Below are 25,773 nucleotides of genomic sequence, written 5' to 3'. Positions count from 1 at the left end.
ATACAGACATTACCCTTTCAGAGGGACTCATAGAAAGGCCAGTCTAGCCGGTCGAATACGGGTTGTATACAGACATTACCCTTTCAGAGGGACTCATAGAAAGGCCAGTCTAGCCGGTCGAATACGGGTTGTATACAGACATTACCCTTTCAGAGGGACTCATAGAAAGGCCAGTCTAGCCAGTCGAATACGGGTTGTATACAGACATTACCCTTTCAGAGGGACTCATAGAAAGGCCAGTCTAGCCAGTCGAATACGGGTTGTATACAGACATTACCCTTTCAGAGGGACTCATAGAAAGGCCAGTCTAGCCAGTCGAATACGGGTTGTATACAGACATTACCCTTTCAGAGGGTAACATCATGTTGGTATGTGTCTCTCTGTGTCCCAATTGGTCCCCTATTCCTGTTATAGTGCACTTCATTTGACTAGGGCCCAATGACACCCTATTCCCTTTATAGTGCACTTCATTTTAGGGCCCAATGGTACCTTATTCCCTTTATAGTGCACTTCATTTGACTAGGGCCCAATGGCACCCTATTCCCTTTATAGTGCACTTCATTTGACTAGGGCCCAATGACACCCTATTCCCTTTATAGTGCACTTCATTTGACTAGGGCCCAATGGCACCCTATTCCCTTTATAGTGCACTTCATTTTAGGGCCCAATGGCACCCTATTCCCTTTATAGTGCACTTCATTTTAGGGCCCAATGGCACCCTATTCCCTTTATAGTGCACTTCATTTGACTAGGGCCCAATGTAGCTTTAGGGTTCCATTTGGATGTCTCCTCAGACTCCCTCATTGTTTTTATCAAATTTGTCCTTGTCGATGTCGGAGGAACGCGAATCAAAGACAATTTTCACCTCTCTGTACCTCCGTGAGGATAAACGCTCTTAACAATGTTGAAACTGTGACAACAGATGACGTGTTTCTATGGAGATAGAAGAGTTATTTTCCCGAGAGAGTCAGAGTCCGAGAGTTGTATAAAAGTGTCTTTTAAATAGTACCAATTACGCCAGCCTATCAGAAGAGTTGGAGGTGTGACTTATTGGGGTCGTGGCTTTCAGTTTGTTGTTTTTGCCCACCCGTGAGAATGAATGTCATTCCAATTAATGTGATCTATTGTATTTGGTATTCAAACTGAAAGGTCCCCAACATAATCAGAGTCATGGGTTTTCATGAAATGGATGAGATTTGGATGAAACCAGAACAAAGAATGACTGCTGAAGTATGAAAAATGACTGCTGCTTCTCTGTTGATGAAGTTATTAGTCCCCTTCCCCCGCGTCCAACACTTGGATTCATAAGGCGAGATGGAGCACGTTTTAATACACCAATGGTAATGTCTTATTCTCTTACCTAATATGAAGAAGTACCGGCTTGTAACCAACATGGCGGAAGTTCTGTTAGCTTAGCATAGCTACGTACCTAGTCTACTGGTGCCAACATTTAACTGCAGCGCGTCATCAAATATAATTAGAGGTTTCCCCTATTCATCTAAGGTAAAGATACTTGTAGGTTTCCACTTTTTCATTTGTGTCTGGCGTTAGCTAGTAATTGACCAGCTAGGTCTTCAGGCTACATGGAACAAAAGTGCGGGAAGTGTTGTCCAAAAATCAGAACACATGCCGAACATGAGATTTATACAAACTTCTTGACATTATTGATAATCATGATATATGAACATTGTCTAACAGTATATATATATATATATATATATGTACACGACCGTTCAAAAGTTTGGGGTCACTTAGAAATGTCCTTGTTTTTGAAAGAAAATCACATTTTTTTGTCAATAAAATCAAATTGATCAGAAATACAGTGTAGACATTATTAATGTTGTAAATGAGTATTGTAGCTGAAACGGCTGTTTTTTTATGGAATATCTACATAGGCGTACAGAGGCCCATTATCAGCAACCATCACTCCTGTGTTCAAGTGGCACGTTGTGTTAGCTAATCCAAGTTAATAATTTGAAAAGGCTAATTGATCATTAGAAAACCCTTTTACAATTATGTTAGCACAGCTGAAAACTGTTGTTCTGATTAAAGAAGCAATAAAACTGGCCTTTAGACTAGTTGAGGATCTGGAGCATCAGCATTTGTGGGTTCGATTACAGACTCAAAATGCCTAGAAACAAGTCTATTCTTGTTCTCAGAAATGAAGGCTTTTCCATGAGAGAAATTACCAAGAAACTGAAGATCTGGTACAGCGCTGTGTACTACTCCCTTCACAGAACAGTGCAAACTGGCTCTAACCAGAATAGAAAGAGGAGTGGGAGGCCCCGGTGCACAACTGAGCAAGAAGACAAGTACATTAGAGTGTCTAGTTTGAGAAACAGACGCCTCACAAGTCCTCAACTGGCAGCTTCATTAAATAGTACCCGCAAACACCAGTCTCAACGTCAATGGTAAAGAAGTGACTCCGGGATGCTGGCCGTCTAGGCAGAGTTCCTCTGTCCAGTGTCTGTGTTCTTTTTCCCATCTTAATCTTTTCTTTTTATTGGCCAGTCTGAGATGTGGCTTTTTCTTTGCAACTCTGCCTAGAAGGCCAGCATCCCGGAGTTGCCTCTTTACCGTTGACAGTGTTGTATAACTAAGCTACATCCTGAAAATCTCTTTCATTTTTATTTTATTTGTATTACCCTCCAACCCTACCACCCCTCCCCCACTTGGAGCAAACTAGTGGACAACAACGGTTAGGCCTGTTTTTCCATCTTACACATATTATATACATGTTATGGAGTCTAATTTACAATAGTTATATTATGTTAGTTTTTACTCCTGTCCTTCCTCTACCCTCAACCTCTCCATTCCTGAACCTGTGACCATAAACAAGCTACATATGGACCAAAACAGATGATCTAATGACTCTGTCTCTTCACAGCAAAATCTGCAGAGCTGGGAAGGATGTCTCCCCTAATATAAATTACATTATATTGGTTGCAAGAATTTTGGTAAATAATTTAAATAGAAAAATGTTAACTTTTGAATCCGCCATCAGTTTGAGTTCATGGAATCGGTGCATCGAAAGTCTATTTATAAATACAATATTTTGCAGTCTATATGACACGGCTGTACATTTTGGGGTCCTTAAATGAAACTGGTTTATTTGTAAAAAGCTAATTAGAAAACTGCCTCTTGTGTCTCGCTGGTGTGGGTATTTTTTATTTGATTTTGTCGTTTTTAAAAATAAATAGATGTGTTTTACTTGCAACAAAGGAACCTCTGTAGCGGGTTCCTTATGTACCACAGGAGAACCAGGATGTACCACAGGAGAACCAGGATGTACCACAGGAGAACCAGGATGTACCACAGGAGAACCAGGATGTACCACAGGAGAACCAGGATGTACCACAGGAGAACCAGGATGTACCACAGGAGAACCAGGATGTACCACAGGAGAACCAGGATGTACCACAGGAGAACCAGGATGTACCACAGGAGAACCAGGAAATGAAGAGCGACATTATGTTGATCTGCAATAGTGAATAGACATGACAGGAACACATCAGTTTCCATCTGACAAGTTGTTCTTTCTCTCTCAGTTTGAACGCTTGAACATTTTTTTATTTACATGAGTTTACCAAACATTAGGAACACCTTCCTTAATATTGAGTTGCCTGGATTCACCTGGTCAGTCTATGTCATGGAAAGAGCAGGTGTTCTTAATGTTTTGTACACTCAGTGTATAGTCCACAGGAATATACACAAATTAAAATCATATTGTGTCATTTGAAATCAATAAAAAAAATGACGTTCTAATGTTACCGAAGACTTTAATTTAACAAGATGATTATTTTGGTAGCTATGAATTTTTTCTTCTTTCTGCTACCTGTATTCTGCCTCTTCATTGGTAGGACAGTCGTGGAAATCACTGTTTTATTGTTGTTATTTATTGCATAAGTGAGACTGTGTGTGTCTGTGTGCATAACTTCATGTCTGTAACTTTGTGTACGTATATACGTGGGAGTCTCCACACTGAGATAAACAGAATGCATGCTGGGAAAATCAACAACCCTTGCAAACCATTTCTAGCCTCGCGGCAGATCTCTGCGTGAAGAGAGAGAAGTAAAGAGAGCGAGAGAGCGAGAGAGCGAGAGAGAGAGAGAGAGAGAGAGAGAGAGAGAGAGAGAGAGAGAGAGAGAGAGAGAGAGAGAGAGAGAGAGAGAGAGAGAGAGAGAGAGAGAGAGAGAGAGAGAGAGAGAGAGAGAGAGAGAGAGAGAGAGAGAGAGAGAGAGAGAGAGAGAGAGAGAGAGAGAGGGGGTATTGGATACAAATGAAACTCCAGCCTTCACTCACTGGAGAGCCATAAGCAATCCATTTCACACACTCCAAATGTATTATCATTTTTTGGTGAGAAAACAGGCTGCTGTGTGTGGCCCTGCAGTGAATAAACACACACACACTCAAACACACACGCACACACACATACACACACTCAAACACACTTTTTATTTATTTTTATTTAACCAGTTCTCTTTTACAACTGCGACCTGATAAAGCAAAGCAGTGGGACAAAAACAACAACACAGAGTTACACATGGAGTAAAACAAACATACAGTCAATAATACAGTAGAAAAAAAGTCTATATACAATGAGTGCAAATGAGATAAGTTAAGGCAATAAATAGGCCACGGTGGCGAAGTAATTACAATATAGCAATTAAACACTGGAATGGTAGATATGCAGAAGATGAATGTGCAAGTAGAGATACTGGGGTGCGAAGGAGCAAGATAAATAAATAAATACAGTATGGGGATGAGGTAGTTGGATGGGCTATGTACAGATGGGCTATGTACAGGTGCAGTGATCTGTGAGCTGCTCTGACAGCTGGTGCTTAAAGCACACACTCAAACACACACACACGCACACACACACACACACACACACACACACACACACACACACACACACACACACACACACACACACACACACACACACACACACACACACACACACACACACACACACACACACACACACACACACACACACAGTCTTGTACAGCTAACCTTGTGGGGACATACAATTCAGTCCCATTCAAAATCCTATTTTTCCTAACCCCTAACCCTAACCTTAACCCTAACCCTAACCCTAACCCAAAAACCTAAACTTTTAACCCTAAACCTAACCCTAGCTCCTAACCTTAATATTTAACTTAATTCTAACCCTAACACTAATTCTAACCTTAACCCTAAACCCCCTAGAAATAGCATTTGACCTTGTGGGGACTAACAAAATGTCCCCAGCTGGTCAATTTTTACTTTGTTTACTATTCTTGTAGGGACTTCTGGTCCCCACAAGAGTAGTTAAACACGTCCACACACACACACACACACACACACACACACACACACACACACACACACACACACACACACACACACACACACACACACACACACACACACACACATAATCTTGGTATTGCTATTGTACCATGCTCCTATCAACTATTACATTTTTATATACAAAAATAAATTGAATTCATCCGCATTACCAGGAAGCTCCCAAGTGGTGCAGCGGTCTAAGGCACTGCATCTCAGTGCTAGAGACGTCACTACAGACCCTGGTTCGAGTCCAGGCTGTATCACAACCGTACATGATTGGGACGATACCCCCAGACAGGGCCAACCAGGCAGGATATAACCCCACCCACTTTGCCAAAGCACAGCCCCCACACCACTAGAGGGATATCTTCAACCACCAACTTACCATCCTGAGACAAGGCCGAGTATAGCCCACAAAGATCTCCACCACAGCACAAACCAAGGGGGGGCGCCAACCCAGACAGGAAGATCACGTCAGTAACTCAACCCACTCAAGTGACGCATCCCTCCTAGGGACGGCATGAAAGAGCATCAGTAAGCCAGTTACTCAGCCCCTGCAATAGGGTTAGAGGCAGAGAATCCCAGTGGAGAGAGGGGAACCGGCCAGCCAGACAGCAAGGTGGTTCGTTGCTCCAGTGCCTTTCCGTTCACCTTCACACTCCTGGGCCAGACTACACTCAATCATATGACCTACTGAAGAGATAAGTCTTCAGGAAAGACTTAAAGGTTGAGACCGAGTCTGCATCTCTCACATGGATAGGCAGACCATTCCATATAAATGGAGCTCTATAGGAGAAAGCCCTGCCTCCAGCTGTTTGCTTAGAAATTCTAGGGACAATAAGGAGGCCTGCGTCTTGTGACCGTAGCGTACGTGTAGGTATGTACGGCAGGACCTATCGGAAAGATAGGTAGGAGCAAAGCCCATGTAATGCTTTGTAGGTTAGCAGTAAAACCTTGAAATCAGCCCTAGCCTTAACAGGAAGCCAGTGTAGGGAGGCTAGCACTGGAGTAATATGATCACATTTTTGGTTCTAGTCAGGATTCTAGCAGCCGTATTTAGCACTAACTGAAGTTAATTTAGTGCTTTATCCGGGTAGCCGGAAAGTAGAGCATTGCAGTAGTCTAACCTAGAAGTAACAAAAGCATGGATTATTTTTACTGCATAATTTTTGGACAGAAGGTTTCTGATTTTTGCAATGTTATGTAGATGGAAAAAATCTGTCCTTGAAACAGTCTTGATATGTTCGTCAAAAGAGAGATCAGTGTCCAGAGTAACGCCGAGGTCCTTCACAGTTTTATTTGAGACGACTGTACAACCATCAAGATTAATTGTCAGATTCAACAGAAGATCTCTTGGTTTCTTGGGATCTAGAACAAGCATCTCTGTTTTTGTCAGAGTTTTGAAAGTACAACATTTGCCGCCATCAACTTCATTGTGTCTGAAACACAGGCTTCCAGGGAGGGCAATTTTGGGGCCTCACCATGTTTCATCGAAATGTACAGCTGTGTGTCATCCGCATAGCAGTGAAAGTTTTTTAAATAAAAACGTTTTTTATTTTATTTTTTTATTTAGATTATTTTAGGGATCAGCTTATATTGTTGCTTCCATCAATTAAGCATTATTTCCAATCCCCCATATCTTTTTTGGGTAAATACACTGCTCAAAAAAATAAAGGGAACACTTAAACAACACAATGTAACTCCAAGTCAATCACACTTCTGTGAAATCAAACTGTCCACTTAGGAAGCAACACTGATTGACAATAAATTTCACATGCTGTTGTGCAAATGGAATAGACAACAGGTGGAAATTATAGGCAATTAGCAAGACACCCCCAATAAAGGAGTGGTTCTGCAGGTGGTGACCACAGACCACTTCTCAGTTCCTATGCTTCCTGGCTGATGTTTTGGTCACTTTTGAATGCTGGCGGTGCTTTCACTCTAGTGGTAGCATGAAACGGAGTCTACAACCCACACAAGTGGCTCAGGTAGTGCAGCTCATCCAGGATGGCACATCAATGCGAGCTGTGGCAAGAAGGTTTGCTGTGTCTGTCAGCGTAGTGTCCAGAGCTTGGAGGCGCTACCAGGAGACAGGCCAGTACATCAGGAGACGTGGAGGAGGCCGTAGGAGGGCAACAACCTAGCAGCAGGACCGCTACCTCTGCCTTTGTGCAAGGAGGAGCAGGAGGAGCACTGCCAGAGCCCTGCAAAATGACCTCCAGCAGGCCACAAATGTGCATGTGTCTGCTCAAACGGTCAGAAACAGACTCCATGAGGGTGGTATGAGGGCCCGACGTCCACAGCTGGGGGTTGTGCTTACAGCCCAACACCGTGCAGGACGTTTGGCATTTGCCAGAGAACACCAAGATTGGCAAATTCGCCACTGGCACCCTTTGCTCTTCACAGACGAAAGCAGGTTCACACTGAGCACATGTGACAGACGTGACAGAGTCTGGAGACGCCGTGGAGAACGTTCTGCTGCCTGCAACATCCTCCAGCATGACCGGTTTGGCGGTGGGTCAGTCATGGTGTGGGGTGGCATTTCTTTGGGGGGCCGCACAGCCCTCTATGTGCTCGCCAGAGGTAGCCTGACTGCCATTAGGTACCGAGATGAGATCCGCAGACCCCTTGTGAGACCATATGCTGGTGCGGTTGGCCCTGGGTTCCTCCTAATGCAAGACAATGCTAGACCTCATGTGGCTGGAGTGTGTCAGCAGTTCCTGCAAGAGGAAGCTCCATCCACCAACGCCACGTTGCACCACAGACTGTCCAGGAGTTGGCGGATGCTTTAGTCCAGGTCTGGGAGGAGATCCCTCAGGAGACCATCCGCCACCTCATCAGGAGCATGCCCAGGCGTTGTAGGGAGGTCATACAGGCACGTGGAGGCCACACACACTACTGAGCCTCATTTTGACTTGTTTTAAGGACATTACATCAAAGTTGGATCAGCCTGTAGTGTGGTTTTCCACTTTAATTTTGAGTGTGACTCCAAATCCAGACCTCCATGGGTTGATAAATTTGATTTCCATTGATCATTTTTGTGTGATTTTGTTGTCAGCACATTCAACTATGTAAAGAAAAAAGTATTTAATAAGAATATTTCATTCATTCAGATCTAAGATGTGTTATTTTAGTGTTCCCTTAATTTTTTTGAGCAGTGTATATATATCCATGTACATACACATATATATGCATACATAAACATTCATACATATTCACATACATACATACATACATACATACATACATACATACATACATACATACATACATACATACATACATACATACATACATACATACATACATACATACATACCTATATAGACATATATACATATACATACCTATATAGACATACATACTTTTGTTTAGAATATACCTTTATTATTCTCCAAACCCTACCACCGATCCCCCAATTGGAGTAAACTAATAAACAATAACACGTCTCTCTCTCTCTCTCTCTCTCTACCCTGTTCCCCTCTGTATTAGAGTGACATTGCTTTGAGTGACTAAAGTCCCTAAACCTCTTATCCTGTCCTCTGGGGGATTCTGCTTACTGTAAACAATCAGACCAGGAAAAGGAGAGAGAGAGAAAGAGAGAGAAAGAGAGAGAGAGAGAGAGAAAGAGAGAGAGAGAGAGAGAGAGAGAGAGAGAGAGAGAGAGAGAGAGAGAGAGAGAGAGAGAGAGAGAGAGAGAGGATAGGTCTATACTTGCTAAACAGATGCTGTGTCCCCTGATATATGTATCGCAAAATGGATCCCTATTACATTACAACGCAGTGCACATTTAGGATGACATTTAGTGCACGCCATGTAGTTGAATATGTCTACTATTAAAAGCTTCTTATGACGACTCTCTAATTAATTTATAGCAACCCAATAAGTCGAGAGGCATCATGCTAGAAACTTCTGTTACTATTTTTGTTTATTTGTTTCCTGGATATTTACAAAATTAAGATAATAATAATCAAAATTGTCAACGGGACAACAGTAACTACAATAACCAAGGGTCAAAATAACCATACATTGAACAATAACAATAAGCATACAGTAGAGGACATGTGCAGGTTGATTGGTCTGTCAGACACTGTCCCTCATCTTATAGCAGGCAGCAATGTAGTGCGCTGCCAACCCACAGCTCTCTGCATCCTCGCCCAACAGGACGGGTAGCCTATACTCATCAGAGATGTCTTTGAAACCTTAAATAAGGGTTTCATATTTGGGGAAATGACACTCTCTAATTGTTTTATATTTTTGACATTTTGTCAGGAAATGCAGCTCCGTCTCAGGTTCTGCTGTGGTGCAGTGGTTGCACAGCCTTTCCTCTACAGGGAGCCAGGTTTTCCTGTGTCTACCCTTCTCAATGGCAAGGCTGTGCTCACTGAGCCTGTACTTTGTCAAGGTTTTTCTAAGGTTTTGATCAGTAACCATGGTCAAATATTTAGCCACGGTGTACTGTCGATTTAGGGCCAGATAGCACTGCATTTTGCTTTGTGTTTGTGCTTGTGTTTCCCAATAAGCAATGTTAGTAGTGTTAGTAGAACAGGTTTGTGAACTCAGCCCCAGGACCAGCTGGTTGAGGGGACTGAGGCTTCAGTGTGTTAGTAGAACAGGTTAGTGAACTCAGCCCCAGGACCAGCTGGATGAGGGGACTGAGGCTTCAGTGTGTTAGTAGAACAGGTTAGTGAACTCACCCCAGGACCAGCTGGATGAGGGGACTGAGGCTTCAGTGTGTTAGTAGAACAGGTTAGTGAACTCAGCCCCAGGACCAGCTGGATGAGGGCTCTTTTCTTTGTTCAGCTCTTGACATTGCAGGGCTTGGTAATGATATGAGAGGGGGTCACTGTATTTTAGATGTTTCCAAAACTTAATTGCTCTTTTTTGAGTTTTTATTATTAGTGGATATTGGCCTAATTCTGCCCTGCATGCATTGTTTGTAGTTTTCCTCTGGACATGTAGGAGAATCTTACAGAACTCTGCATGCAGGGTTTCAATGGGGTGTTTGTCCCATTTGGTGAAATCTTGTTTTGCAAGTGGACCCCACACCTCGCTGCCATAAAGTGCAATTGGTTCAAAGACACATTCAATTAGTTAGATATTTCAATTTGAATTTGTTTTTTAATGGCGTAGAATGCAAGGCGTGCTTTCTCTCTCAGTTCATTCACTGCATCATTAAGGTGTCCAGTTATTTTTAAACCTAAGTAATTGTATTGTGTGTAGTACTCTATATATGTTGTACCAGTTGTTGACATGTGACTGTGGCTACAGATTCTCATGTTGACATGTGACTGGGGCTACAGACTCTCATGTTGACATGTGACTGGGGATATAGACTCTCATGTTAACATGTGACTGGGGCTACAGACTCTCATGTTGACATGTTAACACACTAGCTGGCCCTAGCTGGCCCTAGGTCTATATCATAAATAGGCTTAGGTTAACACACTAGATGGCCCTAGGTCTATATCATAAATAGGCTTAGGTTAACACACTAGCTGGCCCTAGGTCTATGCAGAACTAGTCTATCCATGCAGCCTATCAGGCCCTCTTGGGATCAGAACTACCCTATCCAAGCAGCCTATCAGGTCCCCTGGGGATCAGAACTACCCTATCCAAGCAGCCTATCAGGTCCCCTGGGGATCAGAACTACCCTATCCAAGCAGCCTATCAGGTCCCCTGGGGATCAGAACTACCCTATCCAAGCAGCCTATCAGGTCCCCTGGGGATCAGAACTACCCTATCCAAGCAGCCTATCAGGTCCCCTGGGGATCAGAACTAGCAGTACACCCATTGCAAATCCACTGCAAACCAACCATTCCAGTGTTTTTAGTTTTTATTTTACTTGCTGTGTTGTATTTACTTCGCCACCATGGCCTTTTTATATTTTTATTTATTTATACATATATTTGTTTGCCTTCACCTCCCTTATCTCACCTCACTTGCTCACATTGTATATAGACTTATTTTTTTTCACTGTATCATTGACTATATGTTTGTTTTACTCCATGTGTAACTATGTGTTGTTGTATGTGTCGAACTGCTTTGCTTTATCTTGGCCAGGTCGCAATTGTAAATGAGAACGTGTTCTCAATTTGCCTACCTGGTTAAATAAAGGTTAAATAAAATAAAATAAATAAAAAATTGGTCAAACTTCTAACGGACAGACGCCCCTCAAAAGGAGTTGTTTCTGATATCTATAGTCAGTTAAAAAAAAAACATAAACTTTATCCTATAATATAATAATAATAATAATAATAATAATAATAATAATATAATAATAATATATCCATATATTATGTATGGGAAAAGGATGTTACACTTGCTGACAGACAAATCAATTGGGAGAAAACATATTTGGATCTAAATGTCAACATGAGAGTTAAAACCCCAATCACTATTGAATGAATTAAAACATTTCCCATAGAACCTAACGAACGTCTAAAAACACATCACATGGGTATTAGTCGATCAGCATTATGGGAGTTCTGAATTATGGGGGAAAGTCAACGATGTAATTTCTGTACTTATAGTAGATAACATACTGCCATTAGATGCAATAGCTTTGTGATGACTCTGATCCACATCAGTGGAGATTGTGGTTGGCAGGAACCACAGCTGCTAAGAAAATGATTGTACACAAGGTGAATTCCATTTCATCACTTCCCTTTGTCCTGCTTCCAGCCAAACAAATGGCAATGCTAACACAACACAACTGATTTAGCATCTAGCTAGCCAGCTAGCTGAACATGCAAATAACAACCTAAATTCAAAACTATTATCTAATCTAGATAACTATTTAGCCATCATTTCATTGTGGCTAGCTAGCTAGCCAATTTAGCCTGTGTCCCTATCACCTAGCATGGGTTAGCATTCACACCACAGTGGCTATTTTTGCTAGCTAGTTATTTTTGGTAGTTAAACATGACAAACTGACAAATATGCCCGAAGATTATCATCATGTCATGCATGGTTTAGCACATCAACAATCAACATGAACCATCTAACATTAGCTAGCTATCTAGCTACGGTGTCTCTCCAGGAACAGGGTTGGAGAGCCCTGGACTAGATAGATATAAACTTACAGGATGGTATCTCTCCAGGAACAGGGTTGGAGAGCCCTGGACTAGATAGATATAAACTTACAGGATGGTATCTCTCCAGGAACAGGGTTGGAGAGCCCTGGACTAGATAGATGTAAACCTACAGGATGGTATCTCTCCAGAAACAGGGTTGGAGAGCCCTGGACTAGATAGATGTTCTTAGAGGTAAAAGTGGACAGGTGGAACCTTCTAACATGTTCATTGCAGTCCTTGACATTGATGTGGGACTGGGCATCAGTCCCCCTGGCATCACCCTCAATATCCTTTCCACCCTACTTCCCCCTCTTTCATCATGTCTCCTTCCCCCTCTCTCTCTCCCTCCATCCTCCCCACATCTTCACTCCATCTCTCTCCGCCATCCTTCCACCCTCGCTCCCTATCCCTCAGGTTGACATCCTGAGTCTTGGTCCAACAGTTTTGTCGGACATGGTGTCCTATGACGTCATGCCTTCTGTCACGATAGTAGAGATGAAAGGAATCAAGGAGTTAGCAATTCAGAGGACAGAGCCAGGATAACCATGTAGACCCAGGAGAGAGCAGACCTGACCATGTAGACCCAGGAGAGAGCAGACCTGACCATGTAGACCCAGGAGAGAGCAGACCTGACCATGTAGACCCAGGAGAGAGCAGACCTGACCATGTAGACCCAGGAGAGAGCTGACCTGACCATGTAGACCCAGGAGAGACCTGACCATGTAGACCCAGGAGAGAGCTGACCTGACCATGTAGACCCAGGAGAGACCTGACCATGTAGACCCAGGAGAGAGCTGACCTGACCATGTAGACCCAGGAGAGACCTGACCATGTAGACCCAGGAGAGACCTGACCATGTAGACCCAGGAGAGACCTGACCATGTAGACCCAGGAGAGACCTGACCATGTGTTGTTTTACAGGGTCAGCCATAGTAGTATGATAGGTGTTGTTTTACAGGGTCAGTCATAGTAGTATGATAGGTGTTGTTTTACAGGGTCAGTCATAGTAGTATGATAGGTGTTGTTTTACAGGGTCAGTCATAGTAGTATGATAGGTGTTGTTTTACAGGGTCAGCCATAGTAGTATGATAGGTGTTGTTTTACAGGGTCAGCCATAGTAGTATGATAGGTGTTGTTTTACAGGGTCAGTCATAGTAGTATGATAGGTGCTGTTTTACAGGGTCAGTCATAGTAGTATGATAGGTGTTGTTTTACAGGGTCAGTCATAGTAGTATGATAGGTGTTGTTTTACAGGGTCAGCCATAGTAGTATGATAGGTGTTGTTTTACAGGGTCAGCCATAGTAGTATGATAGGTGTTGTTTTACAGGGTCAGTCATAGTAGTATGATAGGTGTTGTTTTACAGGGTCAGTCATAGTAGTATGATAGGTGTTGTTTTACAGGGTCAGTCATAGTAGTATGATAGGTGTTGTTTTACAGGGTCAGTCATAGTAGTATGATAGGTGTTGTTTTACAGGGTCAGTCATAGTAGTATGATAGGTGTTGTTTTACAGGGTCAGTCATAGTAGTATGATAGGTGGTGTTTTACAGGGTCAGTCATAGTAGTATGATAGGTGTTGTTTTACAGGGTCAGTCATAGTAGTATGATAGGTGTTGTTTTACAGGGTCAGTCATAGTAGTATGATAGGGAAGGGAAGGGAAGGGAACATCGACATATTTTTCACCTTGACGGCTCGGGTAACGGAACCAGCAACCTTTGTGTTAGTTACTGGCACAACCCTCTAACCGCTAGGCTAGCTGCTGCCCGGGTAGTGCATATAACACCAGCATGCCCTCCGTCCCTCGCTACTGATGATGAGAGAGGAGAGGCGTCATCTTAATAATGTCACCTGAAGTGTGACAGTGGCCGGGCAGGTGGCGTGGAGTGTGTGTGTGTGTGTTCATCCGTGAGGGACAGCTTCATAGCTATAGTAATGATAAAGGTTCCAATTGGTCCCCCATCTGTTTTGTCTCTCTCTGTCTCGCTCTCTCTCTCTCTGTCTCTCTCTCTTTCGCTCTCTCTCTCTCTGTCTCTCTCTCTGTCTCTCTCTCTGTCTCTCTCTCTTTCGCTCTCTCTGTCTCTCTTTCGCTCTCTCTGTCTCTCTCTCTGTCTCTCTTTCTCTCTGTCTCTCTCTCTTTCGCTCTCTCTGTCTCTCTGTCTCTCTGTCTCTCTGTCTCTCTGTCTCTCTGTCTCTGTCTCTGTCTCTGTCTCTCTCTCTCTCTCTATCTCTCTCTATCTCTCTATCTCTCTATCTCTCTATCTCGCTATCTCTCTATCTATCTCTCTCTCTCTCTCTCTCGTCGGAGTGCATGCTGGGAGTGAGTCGTCAAGCAGGAGTGATTGTGAGAGCGAATGTAATTTATTTTCACTCTATTGGGTTTGGTATGTATATATATATATATATTGATTAGTTTAGTTGTTTTAAGGGTATATTGTTTAACTATCATTAAGCACGTATAAGGGTGGTGGGATCGTTGAGGTTGTTTGTTTGTTTTTTCGCGAGGGCACAACCAGCGGGTGGGGCTGGTTGAAATGGCCACTCGCGGAAGTGTAGAGTTTGAAAAACTTAGTAGGAGGAATGGAGTAAAGATTCCAGCGTCGGCCGGGTGTTCAGTAGAAGAATGTAGCCTGGCTGTAGGTGCTATCATTGGGTATGATAGCATCAAATCAGCCTCAAGGATGAATAGCGCTGTAGTGATCTTTTTAGATTCTATTGAAAAGGTGAATAAAATAGTCGAGACGGGTGTTGTGTTGCGGGAGACACAGACGCAGGTATTTCCGCTTATGAATCCGGCGAAAAAAGTGATACTTTCTAACGTACCACCTTTTGTTAGAGATGAAGTGTTGGAACGAGAGTTATCTCGTCATGGTCAAATCGTATCTACAATAAAGAAAGTTCTTTTTGGATGCAAATCTCCGTTGCTGAAACATGTCGTGTCTCATAGGAGACAAGTGCATATGATTTTAAAAAAGGACGGAGATGAACTGAATTTAGCGTTCAGTTTTAAGATTGATGGATTTGATTATGTATTTTACGCTTCGACTGAATCAATGAAATGCTTTGGATGTGGAAAAGAGGGGCATTTGGTGCGCAGTTGTCCCGAGAATGAGCGCGCTGAGACCGGTAGTGGGTATAGTGCTGGTGCAAATAACGCACCACCGCGAAGGGATGAAAATGCTAAGGGTGCAGGGGAAGGGAGAAGGTGGGCAGATGTGGTTGGAAAAGTAGGAGAAGAAGGCATTGTGGATAAGGTGGAAATTGTGGTAGATCAGAACAAAGAGGGAGGGGAAACAGGTGGTGAGATTGCGACTGCCGTCGCTGAGGTGGTGCTGGAAAATGAAATTGGAGGGCAAGAGGAGATTGAAATAACGGAAAAAGAAGCAGATGTTTTCAAAATACCTAGGAGTAAAAGGAAGAACGTAAGGGGGGGTGAAGGGTCTAGTTCTAAGAGAAAGGTAGAGAGTGATAAATCAGTTGAAGATGAACAAGTGGTAGAGATGGTGGAGTTTTCTTCTGGGGAGGATAGCGAGAGTGAGTCTTCTGACGCGTCACAACAATGTAGCGAGACAAATGGGATAGAAGGGAGATATGGAATTGAGAAGATACGTCAATTTCTGAAGTTGACAAAAGGGAAGAAATATATGCAGGATTACAATGTAACTGATTTTTTCCCTGAAAGTGAATTGTTTATTGAATCAGCAAAGTTTCTGATGTCAAAAATTACAGGAGGAGGGTTGAAAAGCCCTGAAATTGCTAGACTCAAGAAAGTGGTCACGAGAGTGATAAGTGATGTAAATTCGAAAGAAAATGAAAGAGTTCAGTTGCAGTTTTAACTCTGTAAAGAGATGTGGTGGCTGTATCATCATCTGTATATTTTTTTCATCCATGAGCAGTTTTAAGATTTCTTCTTTAAACGTAAATGGGGCAAGAGATGGTAAAAAAAGAGCCATGGTGTATGAGTTAATTAGGGGAAAATTCAATTCAATTCAATTCAAGGGGCTTTATTGGCATGGGAAACATGTGTTAACATTGCCAAAGCAAGTGAGGTAGATATTATACAAAAGTGAAATAAACAATACAAATTAACAGTAAACATTACACATACAGAAGTTTCAAAACAATAAAGACATTACAAATGTTATATTATATATATATACAGTGTTGTAACAATGTACAAATCTCTCTCTGTCTCCCGATCAATCTCTTCCTCTCTCCTAATCAATCTCTCGCTGTCTCTCTATGTTTCTCTCTCATTTCAATTTCAATTAAATTCTGCTTTATTTGCATGGGAAACATATGTTAACATTACCAAAGCAAGTGATGTAGATAATAAACAAAAGCAAAATAAACAATAAAAATGAACAGTAAACATTACACTCACAAAAGTTTCAAAAGAATAAAGACATTTCAAATGTCATATTATTTATATATACAGTGTTGTAATGATGTGCAAATAGTTAAAGTACAAAAGGGAAAATAAATTAACATAAATATGGGTTGTATTTACAATGGTGTTTGTTCTTCACTGGTTGCCCTTTTCTTGTGGCAACAGGTCACAAATCTTGCTGCTGTGATGGCACACTGTGGAATTTCTCCCAGTAGATATGGGAGTTTATCAAAATTGGGTTTGTTTTTGAATTCTTTGTGGATCTGTGTAATCTGAGGGAAATATGTCTCTCTAATATGGTCATACATTGGGCAGGAGGTTAGGAAGTGCAGCTCAGTTTCCACCTCATTTTGTGGGCAGTGAGCACATAGCCTGTCTTCTCTTGAGAGCCATGTCTGCCTACGGCGGCCTTTCTCAATAGCAAGGCTATGCTCACTGAGTCTGTACATAGTCAAAGATTTCCTTAATTTTGGGTCAGTCACAGTGGTCAGGTGTTCTGCCTGTTTAGGGCCAAATAGCATTCTAGTTTGCTCTGTTTTTTTGTTAATTCTTTCCAACGTGTCAAGTAAGATTATTTGTGTTTTCTGATGATTTGTTTGGGTCTGATTGTGTTGCTGTCCTGGGGCTCTGTGGGGTCTGTTTGTGTTTGTGAACAGAGCACCAGGACCAGCTTGCTTAGTGGACTCTTCTCCAGGTTTATCTCTCTGTAGGTGATTTTAACACAGCCTCTGACTTGACATAGTACCTCCCTGGTAATTGTGGGGACTTATTATTTATTATTTGCTCAGTACATTGTTCTCTCTCTCTCTCTATCTCTTCCCGCTCTCTCTCCAGAGAGATCACTCCAGATTGAATTCGAAATTTGACTCACTTGGACTCCATCACTTTATTGACTGCCTATATATGTCTGTTCCTCAGTTTGTTCCAGTGTCAGCATTCATGTCGTTACGTTTCCCCCGTCCAGACGCTGTCCGTGTTTTGTTTCATGTCTGTTTATTCATTAAATATTCACTCCCTGTACTTGCTTCTCATCTCCCAGTGTCTGTCCTCACAGAAATTGTTCCGCCTGGTTGCTAAAATTCATATAATTTGCCTTATTGCAGGTTATGTGACAAAACAAGCAAGTATTGTGTAGGGAATCATGGTACCATCTAAACCGCTGTGAAGTATATTTTCCAAATAATAATGTATTTTTAGCTGTTTGAAGCTGGTGTAACAAAACCGAAAGTAAAAGATATAAAAACTAAATTTAAGACTCTTTATTAAAGACAACCAGAAATAAATGTTCGTACTTATTTATTTTGAGTCACTCAGCTTTATGTAGATGCCGGGGCTATATGAAGGAGGCCATACACTCAGCTTTATGTAGATGCCGGGGCTATATGAAGGAGGCCATACACTCAGCTTTATGTAGATGCCGGGGCTATATGAAGGAGGCCATACACTCAGCTTTATGTAGATGCCGGGGCTATATGAAGGAGGCCATACACTCAGCTTTATGTAGATGCCGGGGCTATATGAAGGAGGCCATACACTCAGCTTTATGTAGATGCCGGGGCTATATGAAGGAGGCCATACACTCAGCTTTATGTAGATGCGGGGGCTATATGAAGGAGGCCATACACTCAGCTTTATGTAGATGCCGGGGCTATATGAAGGAGGCCATACACTCAGCTTTATGTAGATGCCGGGGGCTATATGAAGGAGGCCATACACTCAGCTTTATGTAGATGCCGGGGCTATATGAAGGAGGCCATACACTCAGCTTTATGTAGATGCCGGGGCTATATGAAGGAGGCCATACACTTGCTTTATGTAGATGCCGGGGCTATAGGACTATGCTTCAACTTGATTATATGTAATGATATTTTGGAGATTATTTCGTTTTGGAAAAAAAACTAAAGTAAGTGATTGTAATCTTGTTGATGGAATTTATAGCTTTAAAGGAATGATTAGAATACTCAGTTGACAGGCCTGATAATAGCCATAATGGCGCTGTACAACGTGACCGTGTGTGTTTGAAAGAGCATTTTCCAGTAAGCAACAATTTGTTTACCTTCATTAGACAACTTTGTTCCAATATTTCTGTCATTTAGTGATATTTATTCCCATAGTAATTTGTTATGGATCCATAAGGAAATTAACATTGGCATTTTTTATCATTATTTTATTAAAGATTAAAGCATAAAGATGCTGATGAAGAAACTGTACAGTTTATGTTTTTACATTTGGATAATAAAGCATTTAAAGCATTTTTGAAGATATAAGCCACCTGCATTTGTTTATTAGGCTACTGTGCAGTCTGACAAGTAAACATAGCCTACAGTACATATTGTAGTAAACATGGGGAAGTGCCTAATTCCTTACATAAGGGAGAGCAGGCCAGACTTTCTCGGTGACCTCAAGTACTCATTAACTCTCTCTTTAATGCTTTTTCGGGTTTTATCAGTCATGGACAGAAGCTTCTGAGACACAGTATTAATGATGAACACCCGGAGGTTCACTGGTAAGTTAATTTGCCTCGGGATCCATCCCAGTTGGTATTCTGTGTCCACTCGTTGTATCTCTCTTCCACATCCTTGGAAGAGCAGAACTGCATAACGGTCCGGGCGGCCCTTGCTGTGCCTGGTGAGCAGTTGGTCAAGTTCTGTTGTCAGAAGAGGAATGGAAATGTCAGGGTGAACCGAAGACCTGACGATCTCGCCAGGTATGTTGAATCTGCCTGTTGGAGTCTAGAGCTCACAGGTGTGCCTGGCATGGATTGCAAATGTAGAAAGCACCAAAGCACCATTCTCCACCTGACTCTCCGGCCAATGACGAGTGACTCTCTGCCATTACCGCCTGGCTCTGGACCAATGCATCAGCTGTTGCCAGTATCTCTGACCTCAGATAGTGTTTCTCTTTCTCTGGTCTGCCTTCAATGACTCGATCTCTGATCAATCAATCAAATGTATTTATAAAGCCCTTTTTACATGTCACAGAGTGCTATACAGAAACCCAAACAGCAGCAATGCAGATGTAGAATCACGGTGGCTAGGAAAAACTCCCTAGAAAGGCCAAAACCTAGGAAGAAACCTAGAGGAACCAGGCTCTGAGGGGTGGCCAGTCCTCTTCTGGCTGTGCCGGGTGGAGATTATAACAGAACATGGCCAAGATGTTCAAATGTTCATAAATGACCAGCATGGTCAAATAATAATAATCACAGTAGTTGTCGAGGGTGCAACAGTTCAGCACCTCAAGAGTTAATGTCAGTTGGCTTTTCATAGCCGAGCATTCAGAGTCAGAGACAGCAGGTGAGGCAGAGAGTCGAAAACAGCAGATCTGGGACAAGGTAGCATGTCTGGTGATCAGGTCAGGGTTCCATAGCCGCAGGCAGAACAGTTGAAACTGGAGCAGCAGCATGACCAGGTGGACTGGGGACAGCAAGGAGTCATCAGGCCAGGTAGTCCTGAGGCATGGTCCTGGGGCTCAGGTCTTCCGTGAGGAGACTACCCAAGCATTTTAAACTGGAACAACCATTTCAGTAACGGGCGCATAACATCTAACTAAATGATTGGATTAGTTTAGATAATGTATGTTATGTATCTTTGTGTAGCATGTACATGCAAAAACACAGATTTTAAAAACAATACCCCAAAATCAATCTGCAGTAGAGCATGCTGGGGGAAATTTTTATTTTATTTTTATTATAACCTACAAAGGTAGAGTTGGTGTGACATCTCATTTAGTTTTGAGTTAGTACCACATAAACATTTTTAAGTAATAATGACTTTTCCTTGACTGAGTTCAATTTATTAGAAATATTTGAGTTAAGAAATGCCTTGGATTTTACAGTGCAGGAAACCTGTTAGCCAGTAATGTTGATGTTAGGTTGCAGTAATGTTGTGGTTAGGTTACAGTAACGTTGTGGTTAGGTTGCAGTAACGTTGTGGTTAGGTTGCAGTAACGTTGTGGTTAGGTTGCAGTAACGTTGTGGTTAGGTTGCAGTAACGTTGTGGTTAGGTTGCAGTAACGTTGTGGTTAGGTTGCAGTAACGTTGTGGTTAGGTTGCAGTAATGTTGTGGTTAGGTTGCAGTAACGTTGTGGTTAGGTTGCAGTAATGTTGTGGTTAGGTTGCAGTAACGTTGTGGTTAGGTTGCAGTAACGTTGTGGTTAGGTTGCAGTAACATTGTGGTTAGGTTGCAGTAACGTTGTGGTTAGTATAGTATCACTGTGTGTGTGTTTGCGTGTGCGTATTTCCCTGTTTGTGTGTGTGTTTGCGTGTGCGTATTTCCCTGTTTGTGTGCGTATTTCCGTGTTTGTGTGTTTGTGTGTCTGTAAGGCAGTAATCCTGAAATATGGAGAGTGTGCTGGGGGCGAATGGTCCTGTAGCACTATTCAGCACACACTTAATCTGCCACAAACCACACAGCTAAAATGTCAACCTGTCGCTGTTATTGTAGAGTGCTCCCTCAATCCCCTCTCCTCCCTCCCTCCCTCCCTCCCTCCCTCCCTCCCTCCCTCCCCTCCCTCCCTCCCTCCCTCCCTCCCTCCCCTCTCCTTCTTCCCTCCCTCCCTTCCTCCCTCCCTCCCTCCCTCCCTCCCTCAATCCCCTCTCCTTCTTCTCCTCCCTCTCTCCCTAAATCCCCTCTCCTTCTTCTCCTCCCTCTCTCCCTCCCTCCCTCCCTCAATCCCCTCTCCCTTCCTTCCTCTTATCCCTCCCTCAATCCCCCTCTGTTCGTCTCCTCCCTCTCCCTTCGTCTCCTCCCTCTCCCTTTGTCTCCTCCCTTCATCTTCTCCTCCCTCCCTCAATCCCCTCTCCCTCCGTTAGTCTCCTCCCTCTCCATTCATCTCCTCCATTCATCTTCTCCTCCCTCCCTCAATCCCCTCTCCCTCCGTTCGTCTCCTCCCTCTCCCTTCGTCTCCTCCCTCGCTCTTCTCCTCCCTCAATTCTCTCTCCCTCCCTCTTCTCCTCCATCCTCCATCCAGCTTTACCTTTCACTTCCTCTAATTTGCCAACCTACTCTCTCCACCTCTCCTCCCCTGCCTGCCTTCAATCCCCTCCTTTACCTCCCACCTCTCTTCCTAAAGGACATTTGTTTTCCTGTCTGACCACACAGATAAACCAGAGAGTATGAGATCTCTCTCCTCCCTCCTTCCTCTCCTTGTTTTGTTTCCACCTCTCTCAGCCCTTGAGGAATGAATCCCATACATTTAATAGGAAAACACCTGCCGTTTTGTTGCTTGGCACTGTGCCTCCCAGAGATGAACCAGAAGGCCTGGGATGACTACACTGTTACTACCAGAGATGAACCAGAAGGTCTGGGATGACTACACTGTTACTACCAGAGATAAACCAGAAGGTCTGGGATGACTACACTGTTACTACCAGAGATAAACCAGAAGGTCTGGGATGACTACACTGTTACTACCAGAGATAAACCAGAAGGGTCTGGGATGACTACACTGTTACTACCAGAGATAAACCAGAAGGTCTGGGATGACTACACTGTTACTACCAGAGATGAACCAGAAGGTCTGGGATGACTACACTGTTACTACCAGAGATGAACCAGAAGGTCTGGGATGACTACACTGTTACTACCAGAGATAAACCAGAAGGTCTGGGATGACTACACTGTTACTACCAGAGATAAACCAGAAGGTCTGGGATGACTACACTGTTACTACCAGAGATGAACCAGAAGGTCTGGGATGACTACACTGTTACTACCAGAGATGAACCAGAAGGCCTGGGATGACTACACTGTTACTACCAGAGGTAAACCAGAAGGCCTGGGATGACTACACTGTTACTACCAGAGGTAAACCAGAAGGCCTGGGATGACTACACTGTTACTACCAGAGATGAACCAGAAGGTCTGACTACACTGTTACTACCAGAGATAAACCAGAAGGTCTGACTACACTGTTACTACCAGAGATAAACCAGAAGGTCTGGGATGACTACACTGTTACTACCAGAGATGAACCAGAAGGCCTGACTACACTGTTACTACCAGAGATAAACCAGAAGGTCTGGGATGACTACACTGTTACTACCAGAGATGAACCAGAAGGTCTGGGATGACTACACTGTTACTACCAGAGATGAACCAGAAGGTCTGGGATGACTACACTGTTACTACCAGAGATGAACCAGAAGGTCTGGGATGACTACACTGTTACTACCAGAGATGAACCAGAAGGTCTGGGATGACTACACTGTTACTACCAGAGATGAACCAGAAGGCCTGGGATGACTACACTGTTACTACCAGAGATGAACCAGAAGGTCTGGGATGACTACACTGTTACTACCAGAGATGAACCAGAAGGCCTGGGATGACTACACTGTTACTACCAGAGATGAACCAGAAGGTCTGGGATGACTACACTGTTACTACCAGAGATGAACCAGAAGGTCTGGGATGACTACACTGTTACTACCAGAGATGAACCAGAAGGTCTGGGATGACTACACTGTTACTACCAGAGATGAACCAGAAGGTCTGGGATGACTACACTGGACACATTAAGACTTTCTCTCTCAGGCTTCTCTCACTTTTTATGTGTGTGTGTGTGCGTGTGCGCGTGCATGTGCACGTGCGTGTGTGTGTCTGTGTGTGTGTGTGTGTGTGTGTGTGTGTGTGTGTGTGTGTGTGTGTGTGTGTGCCTGTGCCTGTGTGTGTTTGTGTGTGTGTGTGTGTGTGTGTGTGTGTGTGTGTGTGTGTGTGTGTGTGTGTGTGTGTGTGTGTGTGTGTGTGTGTGTGTGTGTGTGTGTGTGTGTGTGTGTGTGTGTGTGTGTGTGTGTGTGTGTCTGTGTCTGTGTGTGTCTGTGTGTCGGTGTGTGTGTCTGTATGGGTGTGTGTGTCTGTGTCCCAGCACGTCCCATGTCAGCGAGACGAATCAGAGCTTTGGAGAGAACAGAGAAAGCCTGCATGCTAGGTGGAGATAGCAGAGGTGGGAAGGAGACACTAGCTAAATGTTTTTGGCTGGGCCCTGCTCCCTATGTTCCCGCTCCAACTCCTTACTGTGCAGGGTGAAGTGAATTGGAACAGGGTTAAAACAGGTTGGAAATCACACTGCAGTAACCTACGTGTACATTTCAACAGCATATTACCAGTTACTTCAGGACTGCTATAGTTACCATACTACATAGTGTTGTTTGTGTGTGTTTGTGTGTGTGTGTGTGTGTGTGTGTGTGTGTGTGTGTGTGTGTGTGTGTGTGTGTGTGTGTGTGTGTGTGTGTGTGTGTGTGTGTGTGTGTGTGTGTGTGTGTGTGTGTGTGTGTGTGTGTGTGTGTGTGCGCGCGTGTGCGTGCGTGCGTGTTCATCAAAGCGCTTGATGGTTTGTACGACTGCACTTGAAGAAACTTTCAAAGTTCTTGAAATGTTCCATATTGACTGATCTTCATGTCTTAAAGTAATGATGGACTGTTGTTTCTCTTTGCTTATTTGAGGTGTTCTTGCCATAATATGGACTATGTCTTTTACCAAATAGGGCTGTCTTCTGTATACCACCCCTACCGTGTCACAACACAACTGATGGGCTCAAACGCATTAAGAAGGAAAGAAATTCCACAAATTAACTTTTAACAAGGTCCACTTGTTAATTGAAATGCATTCCAGGTGACTACCTAATGGAGCTGGTTGAGAGAATGCCAAGACTGTGCAAAGCTGCCATCAAGGAAAAGGGTGGCTACTTTGATGAATCTCAAATATCTTTTGATTTGTTTAACACTTTTTTGGTTACTACATGATTCCATATGTGTTATTTCATAGTTGTGATGTCTTCACTATTATTCTACAATGTAAAAAATAGTAAAAAATAAAGAAAAACAGTTGAATGAGTAGGTGTTTCCAAACTTTTGACTGGTAGGGTAGTTATTTTTGGCCACCCGTGACTGTAAATGTCATACCTGTTCATGTTAAGTTCACTGCTACTTCAATAATTTAGCAAATTATTTAAATATTTTTATATACAATTAAGAACTCTCCCTACATATGCATAGGCACTAACAAATATACAGATATATATATATATATATATATATATATATATATATATATATAGACAAAATGAAAGCCATGCCCCTACTAAGCCACGCCTCCTGTCTTCTGATCTGGCCTGTTGGGTCAAAGTTCAATAACTGTTAGGTGAGAATTATCGGTTAATTGAATGATTAGAATGTTCCGCCCTGAAACATATAATTGTATGGAAGTGATTAGAATGTATAACATCATAATAGATAAATGTGTAGTCTAGTCAGAATTAGGGTAAAGACAATATGTTTTTATGGTATTTTAAACACAGACTGTCTGAGCTTGGTGCCGACCTGACTAGAGATTTGGGAGAGAACAGAGAGTACGTCTCAAGGACAAGGTCACTGATCTCTGGCGGCTGGGTAGCAGGACATGTGTGTGCGTCTGTTTGTCTGTTTGTATGCATGTGTGTGTTTGTGTGTGTGTGTGTGTGTGTGTGTGTGCGTATGGTTGTGTGAAAGTGTGGGCGTGAGAAGTCAGTATAAAATGAATTTTTTTGTATTCCTGACTTTAGAACGTTCTCTGAATAATCTGTACTAACCTTTTGTATAAGCTGAGTCTTTGACTAATTATTATTATACCCATGGTCTTACAAACCTCGGGGATTGGTCAGAGCTATTGATTGATTGTTATTATCATTGGGATTGGAAATTCTCTTATCAATAACCCACCATCAAAAACCAAACAACACAACTAATTTACCCAACTGAATGGGTCAAAACTAACACAACCTGTGTTCTGTCCAATATTTACCCAAACACTGATGTAGTGGGAGGACACAATACTGATGTAGTGGGAGGACACAATACTGATGTAGTGGGAGGACACAATACTGATGTAGTGGGAGGACACAATACTGATGTAGTGGGAGGACACAATACTGATGTAGTGGGAGGACACAATACAGATGTAGTGGGAGGACACAATACAGATGTAGTGGGAGGACAC

General features: G+C 42.9%; 1 protein-coding gene across 1 annotated transcript in view; it reads left to right on the top strand.

Moving 5' to 3' along the window:
- LOC139537961 (cell adhesion molecule 2-like) overlaps window positions 1–25,773 on the top strand; it is a 654,531-nt gene that overhangs the window by 214,526 nt on the left and 414,232 nt on the right. The gene's annotated exons all lie outside the window — the stretch shown is intronic.

This window comes from Salvelinus alpinus, chromosome 13, assembly GCF_045679555.1.
Source record: "Salvelinus alpinus chromosome 13, SLU_Salpinus.1, whole genome shotgun sequence".
Taxonomy (NCBI): domain Eukaryota; kingdom Metazoa; phylum Chordata; class Actinopteri; order Salmoniformes; family Salmonidae; genus Salvelinus; species Salvelinus alpinus.
The sequence above is the reverse complement of the archived record's forward strand: the minus strand, read 5'-3'. Positions and strand labels throughout refer to the sequence as shown.